The sequence below is a fragment of the Varanus komodoensis genome, unplaced genomic scaffold (genome assembly GCF_004798865.1).
Source record: "Varanus komodoensis strain SLA01 unplaced genomic scaffold, ASM479886v1 scaffold3, whole genome shotgun sequence".
Lineage (NCBI taxonomy): Eukaryota > Metazoa > Chordata > Lepidosauria > Squamata > Varanidae > Varanus > Varanus komodoensis.
In genome coordinates this window covers 42888955-42916249 of record NW_025335761.1, presented here as the reverse complement: position 1 = coordinate 42916249, position 27295 = coordinate 42888955, and the positions used below count along the sequence as shown (strand labels likewise).

Sequence of the window (27295 nt, the reverse complement as noted above, 5' to 3'; positions counted from 1 at the left end):
AGGAGATGGAGATTATTGACAGACCATCCCTATGCAGAACCGGCTTTGTTGCCTCAGCTTTTAGAGCAAAATTGCATTCCAAAGTTGATATGCTACAATCTTTTTTGGCATTTTGTGATGAAGAAAGCATTTATGGAGACTTTTATTCAATCTTTTAATAAATAGGCTTCCCACACATATAAAGTATTTCTTGGGGAATTAGTATCATTTAAGAGCTAATTGCAGAAAGTGGAGACTGCACATTTTTCAGCCCACTGCCTTTCAGTTGCTGAACAACAGCAACTAAGAGATTAAAGTTTTTCAAATGAAGTTCAGCTAGGCGAGTTTATGAAGAGCAGGGATGGAAAAGGCATGATAAGTCAATGAATGCACCTCAGTATGAGGTTTGTGGATCTAGCTTGATGGCTGCAAATGGGCAGCTGCCCATTTTTCACTCATTTTGAATACATAAAACACAAGGACTGGTCCCCCAAATCTCCTGCGCAATGGTATTTTCTTGATCAGGATGTTAAATCCCAAATTTGGCCCTCTTGGATTACCCCAGTGGCCCTTCCTCCTTCGGCTGAGAAGTTGTGATTGGCTCAGATCATTCTGTGAGACATGGGGGCCATTGGCTGGTTCTGTGCCTCCTTCTGGACTCTTTCTCTCTCTTTGTGTGTATGTGTGAAATAGAGAGCAAGTGAGAGAGAGAGAGAGAGAGAGAGAGAGAGAGAGAGAGGGAGAGGGAGAACTTTAATGTGTGGAAATGTTTTCTGATCTGTGCTGTATGGTGCAAAAGGAGAAGCATGGTGTGTATTGTATAGACTAGTAGAGTTGGAAAGGGCCAAGAAGAGTGTCAGATCCAACAGCCTGCTCAATGCAGGATTCCAGGTTAAAACATTCTTAACAGATGACTCTCCAGATGCAGCTTGGATGCCTCTGGAGTGGGATAACCCATGTCCTCCTTAGGTAATTGGTTCCAATCTCATATTGCTCCAAAAATCAAAATTTTTTCCTGATGCTCACCCAGAAGCTGGGTTACTGTAACTTCAGCCTGTGACTCCTTGTCCTGCACTCTGCGATGATCAAGAAGAGATTCTGATCTTCTTCTGTGTGACAAACTTTCAAATATTTGAAGAGTGCTATCATATGTCTCCTCACTCTTCTCCATGCTAAACATGCCCATTGCTTTCAGTCCCTCCTTCAGGGTTTTCTTTCCATCTACTGATCATCTTTGTTGCCTTCCTCTGAAACTTTGCCAGTCTGTCTGCATATTTCATACACTGTGGTGCCCAGAACTGGACACAGTACTCCAGATAAGGCCAAACCAGTGCTGACTAAAGGGGTATTGGTACTTCACATGATTTAGAAACCATTAATCACTTAGTTATTTAACAAGTATTTGCCTTTTTTGAAGCCACATCCTAGTTTCATCTTGTGATCTATAATAATTTTGAGATTCTTCTTGCTTTTAGTTTCATTGAGCCAAGTATCCTCCACTTTGTAAGAATGTATTTGGTTTTGTTGTCCTAAGTGCAGGACTTGGCCTTTGTTCCAGTTAAATTTCATTCTGTTGATTACATTCCAGCACTGCAACTTCTCAAAATTGCTTTGAATTTTGTTTCTGTTCTCTGGATGTTATCCCACCCAATTCTGCATTATCTGCAAATTTGATAAACTTTTCCTATACATCCTCATCCAGATCATTAATAAAAATGCTGAAAAGAACTCTTGTTACCTCTCCCCAGATTGAGAAGGTGACATGGATAAGGACTCTTTGAGTTTGATTCTGTAGCCACCTGTGGATCCACCTGATAGTTGTTCTATCCAGTCCACTTTTAGCTAGTTTGCTAATCAGGATATCAGGCTGATTTGTCAAAAATTTTAATGAAATCAAGATATATTATAACCACAGTGTTCCCTCATTCCACCAGGGAGGTTACACAATCAAAAACTCAGACCAGATTATTCAGGCAGGAATTGTTCTTGACAAATTGATGGCTTCCATGTTTCCAGGGTATATGCAGAGTAACAGCTTTATGATCTTCTTCAGAATTTCTTCTGGGATCTATGTCAGACTGATTGGTCTGCAATTCCCAGGTTCCCCCATTTTCCCACTTTTGAAGTTATGGATGACATTAGCCCTCCTCAGTCATCTTGCACTTTAACTGTCCCCCATGATTTCTCAAAGATAATAGGCAGTGGTTCTGAGTGTTCTTCTGACAGTCCCTTTAGTACTCTAAGATGTAGTTTACTGGGACCTGAAGATCTGAACTGGTTCAAATTCATTTACCTATCTATCTCAAGCTGCCATCCTGCTTCTTCGGTTTGTACTTCATGCTTGCCAGGGAGGTCATAGACCCTCTTTGGGGAGAAGGAATTGAGCTCTTCTGCCTTTTATTTGTTATCTTATCACTTTGCCAGCCTACTTGAATAGCTGAAGCAACATTTCTTTCCACTATCCTTTACTATAATGGGTGTATCTGAAGAAGACCTTTTTGTTGCTTTTAGCATCCCCCACTGACTTATTTAGCCTTCCTGACACTATCCTTGCCATTTGGTGCTACCTGCCTGTGTTTTTTCTTTTGTAACCTGACCTTCCTTCCACTACTTGTACATTGTTTTCAGATCATCTCCAAGCTTTCTGTGAAGCCACATTGGATTCTTCTTCTTCTGTGTGTTCTAACTTTTTTCTTTGTTGAAATTGTGTTTTTAGAATTTCTGATTATAGAAATCCCCCCCTCCATCCTGAACTCTTTTTCTCATTAGAATAGCTTGCCATGGGATCTTACTGAATTCCCTACTGTTCTGAATTTATTAAAATCAGCTTTCCTAAAATCCAGGATATACATTTGGCAACATTCAGCTTTTGCTTCCTTTAGAATCAAGAATATAATTATTTAATAATTAAATAAACGTATCTCCAGAGTTTCTGTAAGTGCCACTTTATCCACTAGGTCATCCCTGTTGGTTAGAATCAGATCAAGCCAGTCCTCTTATTCCTTCCTCCACTTTCCCCAGGAGTCAGGAATTTCTTGAGGCGTCATGTTGGCAGAATTTTTTCCCCAACAGAAATCAGGGAATTTGATGCCCCGTGTTTGAGATCTCTGTCAATGAGGGAATATTAGTCTTCTTCTAGGAAAATAGGGAAGATGATTTCCACTAGAATATATAATAATTTTATTGCACTATTGTACCTTGTTGACTCATGATACTAGAAAACTCAGTTTTGGCCCCTTTTGCCTTTGTCCACCTACCACTTCTCCACAATTGAATTTAGACCTCATCAGGGCAGGTGGTCACTGGGGATTTGATAGCAAATATAATATCAATCTCATGGGGCATATATCCAGTCCATACTCTCAAAATAGCTCTCTTTGGGACCTAGAGAACTTATGGGGAAGTGCCATAGCTTAGTCGTAGACCATATTTTGCATGCATGTGTCAGATCACAAAATGGGCCTAACTACCTCAGATGGAAAAAAAAAGCAAGCCAGCAGCTTTTTATTAAGGAGGAGGCAAGACAAGGCAAGACAGAGTGCATACAATGTACTGTGATCTTATTTTGTTATGTCATTGTTGTAATTCACCAAGAGTCCTATGGGATTTTAGTGTGGAATGCAAGTTTAATCACTCAGTCAATGAAATATATAGACAACATTCCTAGAACATCAAACACAATTATAACAAAGTGTTTATCATTTACATCATTGCTTTGCAACTCTTTCATGGGGCCCTTCCTTCTTGGTCACTCATCATGAGTCTTGGCATTTCTTCTGTCCTTCCTTATTTCTAGATGTTCTTAGCCAAGAGGCAGGTCAAAGACTCATCCTTGGCTTAGTTAAATCTCTTGTTACTTCCCACATAAAATTATAATGTCTGATTTTAGCTGATTTAGTATCTAACTTACTCAGCCCTTTGATCCTATATGTTTCCATACTATATACTTCCATATATCTGCTTTTTTACAAGGCTGAAAAACTAAGAAAGGGAGATTTGTAATCTTTCTTTCACATATGCAGAAGGTTCCAGAAACAATCACTGGGATCACCCGGCACAGCAGGAAATGCTCCTGCTCAGGACCCAGGGGAGCTGCTGGTAATCAAAGCCTACAAAAAGTGGACCAATGGTCTGATTCAGTGCAAGGAAGCTTCCTTAATGGAACAGCATTATATTAAAAAAGAGAGAATGCACCAACACAGGGGGAAGAGGTGATGGATCCTCTAGGTTTGAAATAATAATTAATTTATGAATTTAGCTATATCCTCTCCTCTTGTTCATACTGCAGACTTCCTCAACCTCCCAACATCTCCTAGCCAACATGCTATAGTCCAACACATTTGGAAGACACCGGTTTGGAGAAGGTTGTTGTTTAGATGGGTTAAAACAGGTGAGGTATCAGACCTGTCTCTCATACATTCAGTGGCAAGCAGTCTGACCAATGAGTTCTCAGGGATGTCATAATGTATCGTGTAACATACTCTGGCCTTTTGATGCAAAGAGGCCTCCTTGGCTGCAGGACTCTACTGGTTCAGACTGACCAGTGATAGACAAAGTCCATGCTTTCTATTTTTTGGCCCATCATTGTATCTCCTTATATGGTACTAAGAATAAAGGTGAAACCAGGATTTCAAGAAGGTCCTTGAAAATATAATGGTGCCATACAATAGTATGCCAAGTTGGGTTTTTGTTTTATATTTTGCATCCAACTGTTTGTTTGTTTGTGCTAAGCATTGATTCTATTTATTTAAAAATAAAAGAAAAAAACAAATATGGTCCTACATTGTAAAAGGGATCACATATGGGTTGTAACCATCAACTCCAAATCTATAGTTGCATGTCCCATCTCTTGAATCCCCAAAGCCTTGGAATGGAATATTGATTCTCTGTCTGTCTTCCAGACTCTCAGTCCACTTTAACACATGAATTGAAATCATACCTGTTGGAAATTTTGTGTGTGTGTGTGTGTGCGCGCGCGCGCACAGTAAGATGCTGACAATGGCATTTTGAACTACTTCTTAACTGAAACACAGAGCACTTTTATGCGTTACAATGTAGGACATCTTTCTCCCTCACTGCTACAAGATGTTTCATTGATCTGTAAAGATATTTCTTTTGCTACATTTTTAACTGTCTACTTTTATGCAAAGACTTCATTGTTGGGCATCCTCAGTATTGATGCTGGGAAGACTTGCAGGCAATTTGTGCTCCATTAATGGCTCTGCTGGGGACAATTTGCATGCCTTCCAAGGTGCATATCAAGGAAGTAATGCTGAATACAGATATAAGATATCATCTGATGCTTACAGTTGAGCATTTCTTTTTACAATGGATGTTCTCTCAAACTAGGTGAGTGGTGATTACTGCTGATCTTCTATTGCATGGAAGGAAGAAGGCATTGCGTGTGCCTGGTCTGGACAGATGCTTTGCCTCTGCAAATGAGGATGTACTTTTAATCAATTCATAAATGTAATATTTGTAATGCTGAACAAAAAATATCTGTGGTGCAAAGTTGAGCTGTCAGTGAATGGACATATGTTCAGCTCTTGAGGCCAGTGAGAGGTACTTCCCTTGATTACATAGAGAACTTTTTAAATGGACGAGATGATTGATCTCACTTCATATCATGGCATGCAGATTTGGTACTACCTGCCACAACACAGCTCAGATGTAATGCCTTTGGGAGCCATACAATAACCACAGAACAAGTGATGTTGACAGACATTAGTCTGTAGCTTCTACAGTGAGAGCATTAACTCTTCCAGCGCAGCTGCAGAACAATCTTCAAAAGTGGCAAGCAGGTAACAGGGATGGGCAGAAGATAGATCTAGAGGTAAAACTTTGAATGTTCTGCAAGAGGCTCACCAGAATTTCTGACTCCTAATGGATTATTAGTAGCAGCAGCAAAAGGTCCTGGCCTTATTTTTTCCACTGCCGTGAACAACTCTTAGTGTGAGGAGAAGTGGATTTGTGTGTTGAGGGACAATGCGCTCCATTTAATTCTGGCACCACAATTCCTGGGCTGCAAATTCTTTAATTCTGTGTCTTTTCATAGATCTTGGGGTTCTAGTTCTGGGTCTGATGCAGCAACACAGATGCCATTGTACGAGAAACTGCTGATATAGCTTCTGGGTATCTGAACACATGCTATGACTTTCTCAAGGGAAAGAATAGTATGCTTTCCCTGATATGTTTATGGTGACTTCCAACTTTGTAGCACAAGTGAATTGAAAGTGCAAGTGTAAGAGAAGAGAAAATGTGAACTGCATTTCTCTGTATGACTCCGCATCATCCCATAACTTAATTTATAGGAACGTTCTATCCCTATTTTGAAAGCACAAGGGGGGATGCAGTTCCTCACCACTTATCTTTTAAACATGATACAAAAAGAAGGAGAAAGAAAGGTGCAGGACCATCACATAATGTTAAGTTTACAAATTTTTGCCTGAAATTCAAATTATTCTCTCCACGATCTTCTCTTTTCATTAAAAAGTAGAGGGAGTTTTTCCCAGTCTTAACATAAATCAAAGTCTCAGGCAGAGGAATGCATTTTGAGGAGGGGGTTGAAGAAAACTAGATTATGGATCGCATGCATCAAAGCAACTTGTGGCACTTCTGAAGTTTGGCTCTACAATTTGCATAATATTTCAATATTGGCTGTGCTGGTTAGGACTGAAGGGCAATGTATTAGGTTCAAGGCAGCTTCACCCAGAGGTGAAGAATGAGCAGAATTTGTAAAGAAGCAGGAGGTTTTTGGGCAGCTGTGGGTGTTGGAGCTGTAGGTAGAGAGGCAAAGGATGAGAGTAAAACAAGAAACGAGGCCTGGAGGATAAGATGGACAAAGCCATGGATAGGGTGGGGAAATACCTTAAATGATCTCTCCTGATTGTCTCCCAGGACAGGATTCTACAGGTAAGCGTGTTTCTCAGACTCATGGAAACACACTGAGAGCATTTTATTATGGTTGATCTAGGTCCTAGACGTTTCTGCATTATCAATAAAATGGCAAGGGGGATGTTTACATGCAACTCTTGGTCATTCAGTACACAGATCTGTATGATCCTCTGATGCAGAGATACTCAGGAAGGATCATGTGGAAGCCATTCACCTCTCTAGCTCAAAGATGCATAATAAACAGAAGGTATAGTGCAATTATTTATGAACATCTTGATCTTGGCTTTTATGGCACAGTGTCTTTCCCATCTCCCCAGCATTCTTCTTCTGGATCTGAGAAACAATTTAGTTATAATAATCACTAATGGAGAGAAGCAGCGGTAACTCCACACAGAAGTCACAGATGTGGTCTGTCAAACACATAATACCATTGGATTTATGCTCCTTTCATGCAGATACCTTTATTGATGGTGAGAGAAGCTGCTATGTCACACTCAACTGTCTGAAGGCCTTTTTTCCCCAGAACATGCTAAGTATGGCCATTCAGTGGTGCAGCTATTTCCTGACTATACTATGGTGTCAGTGGACATGCTGACAGACCTTGTCACCTGTCTTCTTCGCCACTATTCTCCTCCCCAGTTGAGAGAAAACTGACTGAAAAAGGGACTAAGGTCACCTTCCCCAGAAAGAAAGGGAAAGGATGGGAAGTAGCAGGCTCCCTGAAGACTGAAACCTACCAGTTGGTACCCAGTGGGAGGCAACACAGATGAGTTTTTGCTGCTCGAGAGTCATGAACTAGATGGCAAATCCATGGCGTTTTAACAGGAAATGAGATGCATATCAGCATTTGCAGCTGTGAGGGATCAGGGCCTGGGTGAGCAGGAGATGGATAAATGCACTGGGGTATTAGCGAGATGACAAGGTGGTACGACACAAGGCAAAGTCATTCACCAGTCCAAATCACAAGTCACGATGCCAAGCAGACTAGGGTCAAAACCAGGAGTCACTTGTGGAGCCTGATGAGGTGCAGTCGAGTAAACAAGGGCATGGGCAGGACAACCTAGAGGTCAGAAGCTGGTAAGACGGCACAAGGAGCAGGGAAGATCACACCTGGTGAAGGGCTTGAGATCACTGGAGGCCAGTGTTGCCCAGAAAGCTTCTGGATGGAAGCGCTAGTTCATAAATAGCTCTTTCCCTAGGGCTCCCAGCTGGCGCTCATGAGGGCCCTGGCAGCTGCAGCAGAGTCTGGGACTAGTCCTGCAACTACCAGTTCTATTATTCTGGTACTTGGCAGCAGGGGGAGACCTGAAGCTGCCCAGATCCTTCCAGCAGCCATACAGAGCCCAAAGGTAAAAATGGTTGGAGCTCTGGTTTATCACCTCACCTGATTACAGAAAGACAATTTTCATATTTCTTGTGTTGTCCAGGTGCTTTAATCCTGAGTCAATGTGTTTAGGCCTGGAACAAAGGGAGTGTTGTGAGAGAAGGCCCACTAGGGGTGGAGATCCAAATTTTTCATTTGGAGTCCCAGATCTCTGCCCCAGTCTCCCTTCAATTCATGGGTAGATGCTGAAATAAAATATGGGGGCCCTGCTAGTTCTGCTGCATCTGATCTCCCTGGATTAGCTGGATTGTTGCCCACATGCACTTCACCTCTTGTTGTTCTTCCCCCCAATCTTTCTGCCCACATTTTCCCCCCTGAAATCAAATGCCCCTTTTCCCTCTGCCCGTATGTATGTATGTATGTATGTATGTATGTATGTATGTATGACACAAATAAAGCTATCTTTAAAGAGACACGGATAGAGAACACCAGTTTTCTTCTTCTTTCCCCCTCCCTCTATTTTTTCTTCAAGTCGGAAAAAATGCATTTTCAATCAGGGAAAAAGATTCTTTCAAACAACACCCAAATATGCACCCCCTGCATTTAATAAAGCACAAAAATGCATCATTTTGCAGACACTCATTTTAAAGTGCACATTTCAAAAGAAATGTGATTTGCTAAACATGAGCACAAACTCCTGAATATGTTTGCTTTTCTTAAAACTGCTCTTGAGTTCACATCTGGGGTTACAAGAGAGGCATTATACATCCGTACCCCTAACTCTGGACTGCTTTACAGATGTTTCTGTATCGCTTTCAGATATAACGCCTTTTGTACCATTTAATCAGCAGAGCGGATCTGATGTGGCAGGAAGTGGTGATGATGTGACATTTGCAGCAACGAATTTCACTAGGTCGTATGGCAATGACAAGCATGAATAAAGTGTGGAAAAACAAGAACATCAGCTTAGCAACCAAGTACAGGTTAATCTGTGGGATCGTTTTTCCTATAGGAGCCTACAGTTGTGAAAGTTGGACAATGAGAAAGTTAGACAAGAGGAAAATTAACTAATTCAAACTGTGGTGTAGGCGGAAACTCCTACGCATTCCATGGACAGAAAAGGTGATGCACAAGCAGGTGCTAGAACATGTTATACCAGACACATCCCTGGTTGGCAATATAACAAATCGGAGACTCACTTTGGGCACATCATGCAATCAAGCTCATTAGAAAAAGATACTATGCTTGGAATGCTCAGCAGCAAGGGAAAACCAGGTTGCCAAAGAACATGGTGGTTGGAATCCATCAAAGAAGATATGGGCCAGAGCATAGTTCAGCTGAAAGAGGAGGCATTGGATCAGACAGTGGAGAGCTTTGGCCCATGGGATCACTTATAGTCGGACATGACTGAAAGCTGAACAACAACAAACCCAGTAGAGGAACGTAGGAAGCGACATTCTACCAAGTCAGGGAATTGGATCCATGCAGCTCATTCTTCTCAAAACTTCCTGCCGATGGGCTGTTGAGGGTTTCAGGCTGGATTCTTTCAGGGCCTACCTGGAGGAATGAGCAAAGTGCCCCACACAGCCTGCCCTGGACTCCTGGAGCTAGTCTGCTTTCCTCCCAAGCAGCTGGAAACGCTGCTCCCTTGCCACTCCAGTTGGCTTCCACATGTGAAATGGAGTGGGTGGAGAGGTGGGGAACATCTTGTCCTTTGCTTCAGTCAGCAAACTACTTCAGCCCAGTGAATTTGGAATCAATTTAGTTACATTCAGTAGCTGACGCTAAAAGCATACCTTTTATGGAGGTAAACATTGCAAATAGCTTACACAGAATTGACTGAAGAAATTGTCAGACTCCATTTACAATATTTCGAAATGCCATCTGTCAAGAGATTTTGCGTGCTGTCTCATTAATTCTTTTCACAGGTTATGCTGCCTGCTAAACCTCCCTCATTTTCATAGATGCAAATGGTGGCCTTTCAGGTTTCTCTGCCTGGTGATAGGTATTGTGAACTTCTGGCTAATTAATCAACCTAAATGAACCATTTCCCCTTTTTAAGCATAGACAAAATATATGCCTGCTAAGGGATTTGTGCATGCTTGAAGCCTCTTTGTCTGAACTGACCTTTTTAACCAAACAAATTAGTTATGAAATTTAAATGTTGAGATCCAACCCAAAGCACCATGAAGCAAGGCAGCTGCAGTCTCTTTCACCAGATGGAGCTCTGTAAGAAACTCAAGAACTCTTGCTAATGCAAGGCTGCTGATAAGGGCAAGATGCATGGGGATAATGGTCTTGATGGGCCCATTGGATTTATCTTAAGGCACAATCCAATGCTCCCCACCCACCCACCCACCCATGATGCACACAAGCTTATGAACTCTGAGGTTTCTATTCATCCCATGCATGTGGTGAAGCATGGCATGATCTTTGCCACAGTTCTTCATTTTTGCTTTTGCATTGGTATGTTGCCCCATAGCCCAGGGGCTCTGTGCTGTTCATGTCCCGCCATTCATTTAGATGGCCATTTTCAACCATCTAGATCAGGGGTCGGCAACCTTTAACACTCAAAGAGCCATTTGGACCCATTTCCCACAGAAAAGAAAACACTGGGAGCCGCAAAACCCTTTTGACATCTAAAAGGAAGATAACACTGCATATATAATTTTTTACCTTTATGCTATGTATAAAAAAACTATAGTGTGTTGCATTTATGAAATCAATGAACTGCTACAGGGAAAACAAAGTTTTATTTCTGCATGCAACAAAAACATTTTGAACTCTGAAAAAAAAGATGCTGGGTTGAAAGTTACTTTCAAATAAAATACTCAATGTCTATCTGAGTCCTCCTCTTATTTATGAAATAAAAAGCCAAACTTATATTATCCACTGTCTGCTTCTGTGTGCCCTCATCCTTTTACCACATGGTGAAATATTGAACAAACATCCCTCTACCAATGTAATAATGTTGCTGGAATTTTTTATAAGAATCTTCTTAAAACAAAGAAGTAGATCTATAATTTCATTATGATTTAGTTGCAGCTCTTGTTCAGTCACTAAAAACTGTTATTTTTAATCTTACATTATAAACTAGTAGGATTCCTTTCATATATTTTGAATAGGAGAACAGCTTCCTGCAGAGTCAAAGTCAGTGCTAAAGGGCTGCATGCATTAAACAGCAAACCCCATAAGTTAGTCAGCAGTAAAAGCAAATTAATCTACCCACATACCATTAAACGTTTGGTTTTCTTCAGAAACTTTTCTTTTCTTCGGATTTATCCATGGTTGGAGGGGGGGAAAGCTCAGTAAATCATCGGTGCCACTCACAGATATAGGTGTGTTTAGTGACTGATTAGCAGATAAACAGTCAAGTGATGTGAATTGTGACAGGTCCCAAGCACAGCTTTTAACTTTCAGATGAAGGAGATTACATTGGGACAAAGACAATCTTTTCAGCAGTGTTTTTCATGTAACACGAGAGCCTGCAGGAAGCTTGTTTAGCAGAGGAATGTAGCGATTTACTTAACTAGCTAGCCCTGTGTTCCTGAGTGGAGCTTCGAGCAGATCAGCAGCTGTGCCGGCTGCGTGTTTTGAGCGACGGAACCACAGCAGAGGGGTTCAAGAGCCATGTGCGGCTCCGGAGCCATGGGTTGCTGACCCCTGATCTAGATGAAGTACTGTGGAGAAGGCTAGAAGGACTTCAGGGTGTCAGTTAAGCGATGGGAGGCTATAAGCGATGGGATGGCATACAAAAATTCTAAATAAATAAATAAATAAATTTGCAAATGATGTAGGCTGTTAGCTCCAGCCTTTTCCTAGCCCCACCTGCCCCCCAGCAAGTCTGTTTCCCTCCTCTCTGAGGTCAATTCTTTCCACTCTAGCCAAGAAAGGGATAGGAATACAAATCTGCTGGACCTCAGAGCAGGGACTCCCCAGACAGTGTTGGTAGATGATAGAATTGTGCCCATGTTGATGGACCTCAAATATGGCAGTTCTGCACTGCATGGGGTGGGTTGTGCAAAGCCAGTTAATATCCCAGTGCACCAGAATCTGGATGACCTTCCTCCTGGGTCCTTACCCAAGAGATGCCTTACTCTTTTCCCCTTTCTGTTGCTACAGCTGGACCCAGAGTAGTGTGCCAGATCAACCAAGTAAAATTGGAGCATTAGTTAAGCATAAATGCAGTACTGCTCCACCCCACTTACTCTTTTTCTCCTTGTTGTTCACTCTTCAGAGCCCAAATGAACCTTCTGACTCAGACCCCCGTGCCTCATTGTCAACCAAAACAAAGGCAACTGGGGAGGGGTTCATGGCGGCACCCTCACTTTGTGAGGAGACTGCAGGGCTATGTCTGTGGAAGATGCGTATGTTGGCCACAAATTCCACAGGCTACATGCTTGGCAGCCTCAAGCAGTTATGTGATGAATGCACTGAGTGCAGTTCCTCCATTGAGAAGGAATGCTGGTTGGCCTGGGATCCTTCCTCATGAGGAACAGCTCTTTCCAGGTACATTGGGGTCTATGAAGAATATTCAACCATATTTAGTCATGTGATTAATCTAACCACAGCCAGCGTGAGTATCGCATAGTCACAAAGTGGACCAAATATATTTAAAGAATAAAGTGACCAAAAAAAAAAAAAAAGAGTCAAAAAACAAAAAGCCAACCCCTTAAGAACAGGAGCATTCTAATCTTTTGATTTCCAAAATGATGCAATTATCCAAAGCTTTCAGATCAGAAGTAATAATTAAGTATTAGGCCATCATTCTGATGGCCTAATAAAAGTACATTTCATCCCACTAAATCAGCAAGGTAATGTTGACCTTTGTCTGAATGGATTATTAAAACAAAGAGAGAAATGAACCAGCTGAAGCATAGGAGATTACCTTTGTGGCTCATGTTAATCTGTCCTGACATAAAAAAAGTGTACTATCTAACACTGAATAACATCTGAGAGCAGAGTAATGATTTTGTACACACACACACAATTTTCTCCCTTTCATCATCCCAGTAGCTATTCAAGTCCTCACATGGAAGGCTAAGATATGGAATTCAAAATACAAACTTGGATGAGTAAAGAACCGAACATGCCAGCGATGTGTTAGATACTGTACAAATCATTTCTGGGCCATTAACACATAGATGGGATATAAAGAAATCCTTAACAAAAGGCTATGCAAACATGCAAAGGCAAAGCTCCCTCTCCTCTCCTCTGAATGCACTTTTCATTTTGTTACTGTTTGCTATTTAACAATATCAGCAAGTTTGTTTATGCTAATGAAGCAGGCACCCTAGGAACTGTTTTAGGGGAAGTTTGTACGAGTATGCGTGCGTGTGTGTGTGTGTGAGAGAGAGAGAGAGAGAGATTTGGAAATGTTACATGCTACCGTTGATGTGTTCTGGAAAATTAGATATGTCTGTGAAATTTGATCTTGTGAACTCCAATATGAAATTACTCAAACCACATGACTAATATGGAGATTGGAACTTTTCAAATGTTTTCACACAGTTTCTGGCTTAAACAACAAAAGTATCAAAATGTATTTAAAATAGGCATCTTGAGAAAAAAACATATTTAGAAATACATATTTTGAGACAGTTTTTAATGCCTTCCCATGCAAATTTTCAAGCAGATTCATTCAGACAATGGTCATAAAACATGGGCGGTGCCATTTCTAGTATGCGGATGAGGAGACTGACGGTGTGCTGTGCAGAACCCTCTGCATGCAGGGGATTAGGGGCAGCCCATGAAGGGTCCCGTAGGGAGTGGGCTGGTCACTCGCTCACTGCAGCCTGTGGAGGTGAAACCCTTTGAAGGCCCCTCAGGGTTGCTTAGTGAAGTTTCTCGCACAAAGCGAGTGCGAGAGGCACTCCATTTTGGAAGGGATGGGAGGGTTTTCAGGAGGGGAAGGGGCCAAATGTGGGACCCCATCCTTGAACCAGCAAGGAGGCATCAGGAAAGAGAAGCTGCTCAGCTCTTGCTCTCTTGCCCTTCAATGGCGAGGCCACCTGATAGTGAAGCCAGCAGCCCTACTGAAAGGGAGGGACTGTGAAGCAGTTTCCAGTTTGGGTTCAGCCCTTTACATGGGTAGAGGCTTCTTCGTTCAGGCTATTAAATATTACATGTTCTGTCAAATGTGCAGTTGTCAGAGGAGGGAGCCCTGGGGCTGCCCCAGAACCTCACACAGTCACAGTAAAAGAACTGCATTTCAGTGGATTGTCTTGAGGTTTGGGAACCTGAAGGATGGAGGGAATGAACTAGCTCATGAGAGATGGAGATGAAGTTTGCCCCTGGACTTCTCCCTCCATGAAAGACACTTATTTATTTAAAACGTCTTTATCCTGGTGGATCTCAGGATGACATACAACCAGAGCACAACAACACATTAAAATACAAATATAATATATAAAATATAGAATAAAATAATTCTAACTATAAATGATTCTAAACCTTTAACATGGTGGGTAAATGAAAAAAAGCCTTTGGCCTGGCCCTGAAAAGAATAAGTGTCAGCGATGGGTGAAACTTTCTAGGGAATAGATTCTCAAGCTGGAGTGCTACCACAAAAAAGGCCCTTCCTCGGATAGTCACTCTTCTAAACTCCTTCAGGGAGGGGTGCTCAGGAAGGACCTTAGAGTTTGGACAGGTATATATGGAAGGAGATGAGCCTTCAAATATCCACTTATATGTCTGGCTTTGGCAGTCTAAGCATTTGGTCCCACAGCACAAGGAACTGAGGCTGAGGCAGCACCAGGAAACTTCATATGCTGGCAGATATTGTCTCCTCCCATTCTCGAATTATGGAATGTGGGGAAAAAAGCCACAGCCTTGAACTTGGAAGAGCTGAACAGGGCTGTCATGGACAGGACATTTTGGAAGGCTTTCATTCATGGGATCACCTTAGGTCAAAGATGACTTCATGACACATCACAACTACCACCACAGCTGGTGTGATCCTTTCCACACTGGCAGCAGGATGATGGAACAAGTCTTGAGCCCCTACCCAGACCTTGGGGCTGGGACTCCCAATCATCCTATGACAATCCAGTGGCAAGGATTGTGCCTTAAGTGCCTTGACCAAGAATTGCTCTTATAACAACTTTAAAGTCTTCCTGTCCTAAGTTTAGTATGCAGGCAATTGGGAGTGGGTCAGTAGTCCAAGAAGGGTCAACTAATCTCACAAGAGTTTCAGGTGGGTTAATTTGTCTCAATGACCTGATATGTAGCATGTCACACTCACTTCCAGGATCAAAAGATAATACAGACTTTTGTCTTGAGGAAAGTGAAAGGAGGACTTCTAATTTGAAAGCTCCAAGAAATGGTACAGTTGCTTAAAATGACAGGTTTCATGTGAAATTGCTAATATAATAAATGAAAGCTTATGTGATATGCATTATCATGATATATGGAAGCTCTCTGCTGTTGTTTGAGATGGGCATATGGTTTATAGATGCTTAGCATGACTTAGGGAAGCAAAAGACTTGCCAGCTTGTAAAACTGCATTGTTGCTTACTTTTCCTTGCCACAATGGTGGAAAGAGGCGTATTGTCATGGAAATGAAAAACAGCATATGGATAAAAGCACAATAATAGGCAGAGTCCTTGATAACTTCAGCACAGATGCCAGAATTCAGTTGTTTGCACAGTAATAACATAGGTGCTGCTTCAGCTCTTCTACTTGTTGTACTGTTCAGTGCTATTAAGAAGGTAGAACCATGAGCTCCTAACCTGTTTTTCAGGTTTATATAGGAAGGCAGGAGAGATCTGGCATTTTTTCAATTTGCATACAGTAGCTACAGCTATCATGATACCTGTTAATGCTATCTAACAGATTCACAATTTCCACTTGTAAAATAACAACTGAGACAATACAAAACATGTTTTACACAGAATCCAGGTTAGCTATTTTGTATGTGCTTGTCTTTCCATGGCAATTGTTTTCCCTTTGTTTTCTCTCCATGTGCCACTTATTTCACTGGACAGCAGACAATGTAGGTAGACTTCCTCCAAACTCTATAATTGTTATCTTTCACCTGATCCTCTGTTCAGTCTGAAAGCACGATATAAACCACAAAGAGCACTTCTCTGGCAAAGTTATTTCTGACACCACCTGCAAATTGTTGGCTTTGATGGGACTACAGCTGGTGCTGATGGCTTCTAAGAGAATGCTTGTTTATTCCCTGTTTGCTGTTTGTGTTTTCAGACCTTATATGTGTTTCCTCTGCTTTCAAGCTGTTCATAAACAGAGCTTGCTATGAAGAGATCACGGCAATCAATTAACCAAGCTCTTGTCTGACGGGGGCAAAATGCTGCAGGGGGGTAACACTGTCTGATAAGAAAGGTGATTGGGTGCAAATGTCAGGAGAGGTCCTTGCAGTTCCCAAAATTGTGCTAGAGAGAGAATGTTGGTAAATGCAGGTTGTCTCCAGTGAGCAGTTTCTGGTTAGTATGGCTGTGTTTCAGATGGAAGAGAGGTGAGCAAATGAAGTCGGCAGTCTGAGCAATAATCTGTGGAAAATCAGCATACAAATGAATTAATGAACGGAGCTGTTCATTTCATGGATTTAAGGATACAGCTTCTGCTCTGGTCCGTTTCACCACCGTCCTCACTCACACGTAAAAGATTCAAGTTCTTCCTCTTCCAGTGATGAAGAACTTTGTGAGGTTTGGTAAATTCTGAGCAAAGTAAACAGAAACAAAATACCATTTGCAGTAGACAGGCTCAATATGTACCACTTTTCCAAGCATGGAAAGGTCCATAATGTGCCTGCTTGCTATATGAGGAGCATGTCAGAAGCAAGAGGTGGCAAAATTACGTGAAGCACTAACATGGATTCTGGTGCAGAACGTTAAGAGCTAAGCGCTTGAAACCTTTGGCCAGGATGGCTTCGGCAAGGGGCGGCATAGAAATGTTTTAATAAATAAACAATCAAACAAATAAATAAAATGAACAGATCTGTTCATTATGGTTTGTGACACATTCAATTTCTGACCACTAGTTCTTTTTTGCGAAGAGATCAAACCAGTCAATCTTACAAGAAATCAACTCTGACTGCTCTTTAGAAGGCCAGATACTGAAGATGAAACTCAAATACTTTGGCCACCTAATGAGAAGGAAGGACTTCCTGGAGAAGAGTCTAATGCTGGGAGCAACTGATGGCAAAAGAAGAAGGAGACAGCAGAGGATGAGGTGGCTAGATGGAGTCACTGAAGCAGTTGGTGTGAGCTTCAGTGGACTCCAGCGGATGGTGGAGGACAGGAAGGCCTGGAGGAGTGTTGTCCATGTGGTCATGATGGGTCAGGCATGACTTTGTGACTAAACAAAAACAACAAAAAGTTCTTTTTTTGTGCTGAGCATGGAACACATTTCAAATTTGGATAGGTTCTTATCAAAAGTGAAATGAAAATCTCACTTTATAGTTACCTTGGGAACAAGATTGCTTGAGATAGTGTGAAGATGATATCCAAAATTAATATGCTGGGGCAGCTATGAATATCTGTTATTTCTAGCAATTGATTGAAGTTTGATGATTAGCCTTTTATTTATGCTAGACTTTGTGAAAGGCTTTGTAGTTCCATTTGCACTGGATGTTCCAAATTAAAATACTTCAGATTTTAAATTATTATTGTTAGAGTAAATGAAAGCACTATGATTTCAAATCTTGACTTCCTTTCATGAAAGTGTGAAATGGTCTGAGAACCTTCTTACGGTCCTACAAAGTAATTCTTACAATTTACAAATATTTTTCTATTCTTGTTGAAGTTATTTAACATGGATCAGGATCAAACAGGATTATCCTGCCTCTGCTGATGTCTTTATGTTTATGGAACCCACCATTTGGACAATGGGGCTTTTGAAATCACCTTGGAAACAAACATATTAGTTTCTGAATTGCGACAAATCACTGGAGCTCTTCTTCAAGCTGCCTTCTGCCGACCTGCCCTGTTCCAGAACCAGGAACTTCTGCTCAGTTCTTTAACTATTATTTTTTAGAAATGCCAAAGCCCTGTTGTGCAAGGGGTAATGTCCTGCAAGTTCGTGGGTGAAAAGGGATGCTACCTGCAGTGTTTATGTCACCTTAACTTTGCTACATTCATCTTTCTCTCCCCCTTCTGCAGCCTCCATTCCTTTCACATTTGAGATTGTCTGTTAAAAATTCATTTTAAAAAGCATCTCTTTGGTCTTTTGTCTGGATGACTTTTTAATATAGCCCAATGGTTAAAAATTCATAATTAACTCAAGACCTCCAACTTCCAAAGTATATTTCAAATATCACAGCAAAACAGTTATTGGCTTCGCTGGCAGTTAATTCTGGCAATTAATTGAATTGCCTTTTCCAAATTGTGTGAACTTTCATGCACCTCCATCAGAAATGTCATTGCGATTGTCTTTGCTGTGATACTCACACATCTTTCTGTTGTACCCTGCCACTGATCTTCCATTGATAATGAAGTGCTTGTTCTGAATTATGAAGCAATTTAAGGATGCCTTTTGACTCCAGTCAATGATATTGACAATTTAATTGTTAACATTATTTCAGATGATCTATGACTCAGCTGCTGCTGAACAGAATATTAATGAAGAAGGCAACTAAACTTTATGTGAACAGATATCGAATTTTCTTTCCAAATACATTCTAGGCATTCAAGTACCACTGAAATCTCTTCCAAACTAAAATGTGAAGTTAATTAGGATTCATTCCTCAAGTGTGAAACTGAAGAAACACCAAAGGAGATTCAAGAAGTAGTGAAATATATTGATATCTATTTATCAATATTTATTTGATGACTTATGACTTTTGGGAGTTCCACATATTTCTTTCAAGTTTTGCTGAAAGGGAAAGATAAAGAGAATCTGAAGAATGTTTGAGGAAGTGGGCTACGTATACAAGGCACTCTAAACATAGCAGTTACAACTCTACAGTAAAGATACAAGTCCTTTTTAGGCACTCAGCTGAATATGGCAGACTAAATGTGGTGGTGGAGTGGTTAAGACTGTGGGACTGGAACTCAGGAGATCTGGGTTCTAGTTCCCATTCTGCTATGGAGCCAACTGGGTGATTTTAGGCCAGTCAATCTCTCACTCCAACCTAACTCACAGGGTTGCTGTTGTAAGGATAGGATTGAGAGGAGGAGGAGAAATTATGTAAGCTGCCTTGAGTTCCTTGGAAGGAAAAAGGCAAGGGTATAAATAAATAAGTAAATGCATAAGTAGAGTATGGGGCTGGGAAAGCTGGCTCCACCACTGCATCTCATGTATCTCTGTACCCTTCCTCAGTTCAGATCTTGACCTGCTGAGCAGCCAAGTCTTAAAGGAAGTCCTACTGGTGCTCAATGCAAGTAGACCTCTCAAGCACAAGAACCCTCAAGCACTGATTTTTCAGGTTCCCAGTTGCAGCTGGATGGCTACCAACATTACCTCACTGGAAGTACCAGGAAAGTATCTCTAAGCCTAAAAGTCGCTGCAGAAAAGGTTTTCTCTCTCAAAGCTACCTACGGTACCTCATCTGATGGAAGCCACAGAGAAGGGTCTCAGAGGACCAGCCTGCTAAAATCTAGCATAGCTAGAAAATAATCATCAAGGTCAGCTAAAAAGCATGCTGGAATGCTATGGCAAATAGCAAGTTTTTCCTTAATACTAAAAGAGTTTCCACGTATTCCATATCTGAGCCATCGTAACACAGAAAATCCTTCTTCTGGTAATCACCTGTCTAACTTTACATAGTGGGGGACTTGGAAGAAACCCTCAGCTTAAGAAATTTGGCTTCAGATAGATTGAGGTGGGAAAAGATCACCCCTCCAGTTGTAGTCAGCTTTATTCAATTCATTTTTATTTCTTAATAATACAACATTCAGAAAATAGAGTGCATATATAAATATAGTATGTCTGTAAATCTCATTTACAGAAGACAGAATAGACTGTAGGTCTGAACATTATTTGAAGACTTATTATTCCAGCAGTGAATAAGTAAATTCTGTCATTTGATTTGATGCTTATATTTTGCAAATTTCCTCCATTTGGTCTTCTATATAAGATCATTCATTAAAGAGATAATCCAAATCCAGTTTGTATCTATCTTTAATCTGAAAAATCAATCTCAAAAAGTCATTGAGTAAGACTTTCTTACAAAAGTGCATGTGCGTAAAACATATTGCAGAATAATAATAATAATAATAATAAATGTCTGTTCTGTTTAAAGACTTCCCAGGAACATTGTTTTGCTTTTGCTTAAAGCAGAGAACACTGTTACATTATCCTGGACTTTTTCATCAGTGTAAAGCAGGGGAAAAAATTGCAAAAATGGCTAATACGATCGGGCAATGCCTCGGTAAATGTCCCAGAATTTGCACCTCTGGGCCATCATAGAGGTTGCTTCAAATGTGCATCTTGTAGCTATGACTTTTCTTCTTCAGTTTTACTCTGTACCAGGTGCAATCCTGATTGGGAGCCTAGTGCAGGAAGCAGGGCAGTTCTGAAGATGGAGATGGAAGGTCCCTGTTCCTGAGTAAAGATGAAAAGAAAAAAGGAGACCTATGTGTTTATCACTTGGGACCGCAATACCTGTTGGAGCTCCTCTCCCAGTCCTGATCTACCTGGACAGTACACTCAACTTCCTCTGGGTGTCGATGCCTCAAGAAGCTCGGAGTGTGGCAACTAGGGCCTTTTCTGTAATGGCCCCCATCTTTGGAACAACCTCCCTGCTGTGGCCTACCTGGTACCAAATTTGCTATCTTTTAAGTGCCAGGTTAAGACAGTCTATTTGTGGATGCTTGTAAAGACCTTGCTGGTCATTCAGTGGCCTGACACAGTTAGCCAGGTGCTTTTCTCTTATACTTGGTCAGGTCTTTTAAATACGTTTCTATTCTATTTAATTTTAATTCTTTTTAATGTGTTTATTCTATTCTATTCTATTCTATTTATTTTTATTTATTTAAAACTTTTACTTTATTGTTTTTATACTTTGTGGGAAACCACTCAGAGAGCTTTGGCTATGGACAGTATAGAATTAAATACATAAAAACCTAGGCACAGTTTTGAAGTAGTCCATATTTGAGCCTTGGTTTGTGACCAGGAGGTGCTCCTGGAGCCGCCATTTGCCCAGGAGTGTGCGGTACACGCAGCTGCTGTGACTGCTGACCCTCTTTTTTTGAACTTCTGAAATCACACATGGCGTTGCTGCTACCTTCTCAGCCTCCCTGCTGGAGGTGTTGCTGCATCCCAGCTGTCTCCTTGTGAGCAGCTTCTGGCAGCGAGCTCAGCAGTGGGCTCAACACATTCCCCACACAGCCTGTAACAAGTGTCAACCAGTCCTCCAAAAATGGTTTTCAAAATATTGCCTCTGTTCCTGTAAACACAGTAATTATTCAAGTTACTGCACAAACCTCCCTATACCCCAGGAACTGTTTTCAGACCTGAAGAAATAACAACCTATTCTTAGCTAATTTTTACTATAGCAGGCCTTATCTGTTCTCCAACACCCACTTGCCCACCATGTAACAACCATCTGTCTGCTTACTTTGGTGTCGGTGAAGACTAGCTCAATTTTTCCCTGTGGCTAGAAAATACAGATTTCTCAGTGCTCGGGACAGCTGGGAAGGGTATTTTTCTTGGCGCTGCTGGTGCAAAGCTCACTGTGCAAGGAAAACAGGGCTTGGGGAGATGAGCAAGCTACTTGCAGTGGGCAGAAAGGATTGAGAAGTGGTCTTTGGGACAAATGTAAGGTGATTTGTGGAGTGGTGGGAGGGGGAAACCATGGTCTGGAGACTTGTGGGTATTGGAAGAGGAGCTGATCAGCCTCAACTGAAATGGACCAGGAATAGATCAAGCCATTTTTATGGTTTGCGAAGTGGTTGCTTCTTTTAGGCCAAGTTGAGGGGCAAGGAGGACGGGAACATGGTGTTACATGCATGTGCTCAAGCCAGTGATAATCACCAGAAAGAACATGACAGAGCTAGCCGATTTCAATAACCAAATACATAAACCAGTAAGTCCAAACTATGCAAGATGCAAGAAGAAAAGAAAGAAGTGCATCGCAAAACTTATAACGGATAGTCGTCCATTCCTGCAGTACTTGACCAAACATTTGGAGCTCAGGATATTTTAAGCTGCAACCAAAATGACGCCATACTACAGGGGGCACGTTTATTGAAGTCACCCAGCAAGTAGCCCATCTAACCAGGAACTAAAATAGTCTGTGAAGAGACTGTGACCATGTATGGCACAAGACCATGAAACTTTGATACACATACTTCTCTGGTTTGAGATGCATGCAATTTATTCTGTGATTGCAGAGATCTTCTGGGGCATTCAGATGAAAGATTGGTGATGTATCAGATAAGGTCCTACACATTAAAGAACAGGCTGTTCCTGTTCCCAAATCAGAGAGCCTGCATATCCTAAGGCACCTCCAGGAAACACATTAAAATATTGATATATATCAACATTCCCACTAATGCTTAATCCCAGAAATATTTTAAATATTTAATATTTTAACATATGCCAATCTAGTTTTAAGGGCCCAGAGTATAAGCTCTGCCACAGACAGGGTGACATATGTATCACTGCCAGCCAAAAGATATGGCAGATGGAAATCAGGTAATAAAGGAACCGATTCAGTAAAGGCAGTATAAAATTGGATCTTACAGAATAACACAAATGACAAGTGAAGAGAAAATAGATAGTTTCAATTATACCTCTACTGCAGGGGCAGAGTCTCTGGCGCAGCAGTAGCCTGACCATTCATTGAGGGGTAAAGCATTTACTCTAGCCAGAAAAAGAGTTGATGAAATCATGGGATTGTTAAAAAGGTAATGGTCTTCCTGCCATAATAACAAAACAAAATTTACAGAATACTGGCGTTAGAAGGGGCCAAGAAAGCCATTGGGTCCAATCCCCTGCTCAGTGCAGGTTCTGAGTTAAACCATCCCTCTCAGAGGGCTGCCAGCTGCATCTTGAATGCCTCCCTGGGTCATTGGTTGCATTGTTATGCTGCTCTAACAGTCAGGAAGTTTTTCCTGGTATCTAGCTGGATTCTGGCTTCCTGTAACTTGAGTCCATTATTCTATGATCTGCGCTCTGAGAAGAGATGCTGTCTTTCCTCTGTGTGGCATCCTTTCAAGTACTTGAAGATTGCTACCGTATTTCCCTTGAGTCTTCTCCAGGCTAAACATGTCCAGCTCTTTCAATCTCTCCTCACGGACCTTTCTTTCCATCCCTAGATCATCCTTGTCACCCTTTTCTGCACTTTTTCCAGTCTGTCTGCAACCTTATTAAATTGTGGTGCCCAGAACTGGACAAAGTACCCAAGAAGAGGCCTAACCTGTGTGAAGTAGAAGGAAATGAGTGCTTCACGTGCTTTGGTAGAGATACTTTTATTAATGTAGCCCAAAATAACATTGCCCCCTCTTTTTTGCAGCTATATCACATTGTTGACTCATATTCAGCTTGTGATCTACAACAATTCCAAGATCCTTCTCTTTTGTAGTATTTGTTGACCAAATAACCCCCCACCTCATAACATTGCATTTGCTTTCTTTTTGCTAGGTGCAGAACTTGGCATTTCTACCTATTAAATTTCATTCTGTGGTATCAGCCCAGCACTCCAGCCTATCAAGATTTCTAGGAATTTTGTCCCAGAATTTTAGCTATCCCTCTCAATCTAGTGTTACCTGCAGAGCTGATCAGTTCTCCCTGCACTTCCTCACCCAAATAATTAACAAATGCATTGAAAAGCACCGGGATCAGGTCTGGATCCTGCTGTATCTCACCCATCATCACTCCCTAGTTTGAGAAGGTGAAATTGATGAGTGTTCTTTGAGTCTGATTCTGTAACCAGCTGTGGATCCACCTGAGAGGTGTTCCATTTAGCCCACTTTTAGCAAGTTTGCTAATCAGGATATTAGATGCTTCTTTGTCAAAAGCTTTACTGAAGTCAAGATATATTATGCCCACAGTGTTCCTTCAGCTCCCCAGTCATGTTACCCAATTAAAATGTGAAATCAGTTCAAATAAATGGAATTGTACAAATCAATAAAACAATTAATAATTAACTATTGTGTTGTTATTGATGTATTTTGTATCACATTGCATTGCATGGTATAGTGTTATTAAGTCAGAAAATAAAAATTACATAAAAATGAAATCAGATTAATAGCTCAAGCTTTGTTTTTAGCAAATCCATTTTGACTTCCAGTACTCACTCCTTTATTTTCAAGGTGTTTGTTTCACAATCTGCTCCAGAATGTGTATATATATGTATTTATTAAACCTAACTATAAGACCTTATGAGAATTTCTCCCTCTCTCCAGGAGGCTTGTGCAGAGGGCCATAATTTTATACATTGCTTGATATTTTAATCAAACCATAAAATATGATGAATTATATCTTTCATTATATAATTGATCCTCCACACATGGGTTTAAGAGTGAGAATGGCAGCATTCCTGCCCTGGTGCTGTACTTCCTGTGGCCTGTATGGTGCATCGTGACATCCATCCATGTGCTCCTTGTGGACATCTGCCAAGGGATGCCCACACACAGTCGGTGGTGAATGCTTGCAAACGTGCCATGTGATTGAAAGCCTAGTGGGAAGGCAGCTAAGTGTGCTCAGGTGACCAAGGGTTACCTCTTTCCAGGGGTTTGTGCTGAGATGCCACATGGAAGAGATGCCACATGGGAGTGGGATGCAAGGCTTTATGAAGGAAAGGAGACTCAATTCGGTAAGCATGACGGCAGCTGAGTTCCATGGTCTCTCATCTTACTCTCCTTTTCAGCATTACAGCTCTCTGTGGCCCATCTGTATTGTTACGTATGTGCACCCCTACTTCCAGGGGTGAGATGATTCAGAGGTTCCATCACTTATTTGGGGTTTAGGCAGCAGCCTTATGTATGTCAGGTAAAATAAATCCTAAATCTCTCATCTTCCCCCAGACAACATGGCTGTTTGGAGGGTGGTGAGAATTACAGATCTCATTTCTGGCTAACCATGCTTAGGGCTGCTTAGAGAGAAGACATGGGAAACTTATGGGATTTCTGTGACAGGGTTTATTTACACAGCTATACAGGCTGAGCATAAGCTGTGTGCAAGTCACATCTCCATCAGGTGTTTCGGGAAACCCATAGTGCCAGGATTCCCTTGAAGGAGCAACATCTGTTCTCTGCCTCCTTTTCAGAGCCTGTTCAAGCATCATCCACCTTCTTACTCTATACACAGACCTCACTTGCCTGCTCCCTTGATTTGGTGAAGAGAAAGAAATGCATATCTGCCCATTGCCCATGCCTTCTTGGGCCATTCCACTGAAAAAATTACCAGACTGTTTCCAGTTGTCTACCATTTCTTGTCAAACCTTAAGAGTGTTACCTCAGGGCATCTACACTGATAGCTCTATTTACAGACATCTTCGTGAACTGAGGAGTTGGACATCATAAACCCCTTTGTAATCAGAGAGATTGGGCTTCTAGAGGGACCTTCAGACCTACTCCAAGCCTCAAACACTCCATTTTAGTGTCTTGACAAATGCTATCATCCTGATTTTATCATAGTTAATGGTTTTGTGCTTTTTCTGACAAAATAACAACACCTGGAAGGTCATCTCACTGACGAAAATGGATGTGAATGAAGGCATTTGTCCGAAGGGATATTTGGTCTAGTGTGCCCACTCACACTTCTGTGGGTGAAAGGACACTTCACCATGCGCTCCCCAGAGAGGTCCGCCTGGCGCCGTCGTTATTTGTTTTTTGGTGCCAGGCCAAGACCTTTTTATTCAAACAGTATTTTAACAATGTTTAATATTTTAGTATTTTAATTGTGCAGCCAGTGTGTTTCCAGATTTTAATTGTAATTGTAATTGTTTTATTTATTTATTTCTGTGAGCCGTCCCGAGGCTATGTAGCAAGGGGACGCCATATAAAAACCTTAAATAAATAAATAACTAAATGGAGGCGGCATACCCACCTGCACCAGTACTCCACTGCTGCCTCCTCCTTCTTTTGCCCTAAAGAAGGTTTGTGGGGTCTCTGGGAGGGCAGGGAAGAAGCAGCAGGAAACAGGAGCAGCAAGTGAGCAACAGGTGAGCAGAGGTAAGCACAATTTCAAGGAGTGCTCAGCCTTGCTTGAATCTTCGCAGCTGGCAAGATGGGCTCTGCTTGTTTTACAACTGTGTAAATTGTGCCTTTAAGGGCAATGCCATTTGCTGACAAAACCCTTGGCAGGTGACCATCCTTCCAAATTACTGTCCCTTTGGGGGTGACTTGTTCATAGCTGCCCATTTAAAACTAGAGAGATTAGGCTGCTTGCATGGGGGGTGGGATGTTGCTCCCCCCCAATCCTCTTATAGAAAAAGAATAATCCTGATAACAGGAATTCAAATATATGTTGAAGATAGCCTGGAGAAACAATCCTCTATCAACAGCCTTTTCTGTTAGCATTATATTGGGATGCACCTGCCAAATCTTTCTCTCCTGGAATGTATTCCTATAATATTTGCTCCGCTTTACTGTTTATTATGAAAATACACCAAGATGATGTCTTTACTGTTTGTTTGGGAAGGCAATGAGGGATGGAAGCCTTTCAATTACATGATTTTCAGTGAAATTAGAACAATACAGGAGGTTTTATGGGAAAATGTAAGAACAGAAGGCTAAGAAGCTACTCAGCAGAGAGTCAGTTACCAAGGCCAACAGCATCTATGTTTGTTTTGATTCCAGAAATAACTTCTGCAGGGGTGAAAAGTCACCATCCCTTTACCCATAGCAAACCCCAAAAGGGGATCGTCGTACAGTTAGCTCAATTTTATACTGTAATTCAGAACTTGGAAGACCTGGGTTCCAGCCCCATGAGCCATGTGCGTATCTTTGGGACGGTCATGGACTCTCAGCTTAACCTATCTCACAAGTTTGCTGTGAAGATGAAATGAAATGGAGGAGGACTTTGCAAGCCACCTTGGGTTCCTTGAAAGAGGAGAGAGTTGGGGTATAAATGTAATGTCATCATAACAATAATAATGTTAATTGGATATGGTGGCCTCCTTTGTCTCCTTTTACCTAAATTCTGTGATCCACTCCACAGACGGAAAATGTAAAGGACAGAATGGCTTTT

At 41.4% G+C, this 27295-nt stretch overlaps 1 long non-coding RNA gene across 1 annotated transcript; it reads left to right on the top strand.

The window, feature by feature from the left end:
- The first annotated feature begins 2178 nt into the window (after positions 1-2178).
- LOC123026361 lies at positions 2179-8143 on the top strand. The gene is made up of 3 exons (XR_006415282.1): positions 2179-2190; positions 3270-3274; positions 8030-8143. It is a non-coding gene; the product is annotated as an uncharacterized LOC123026361 (long non-coding RNA).
- The last annotated feature ends 19152 nt before the right edge of the window (positions 8144-27295 follow it).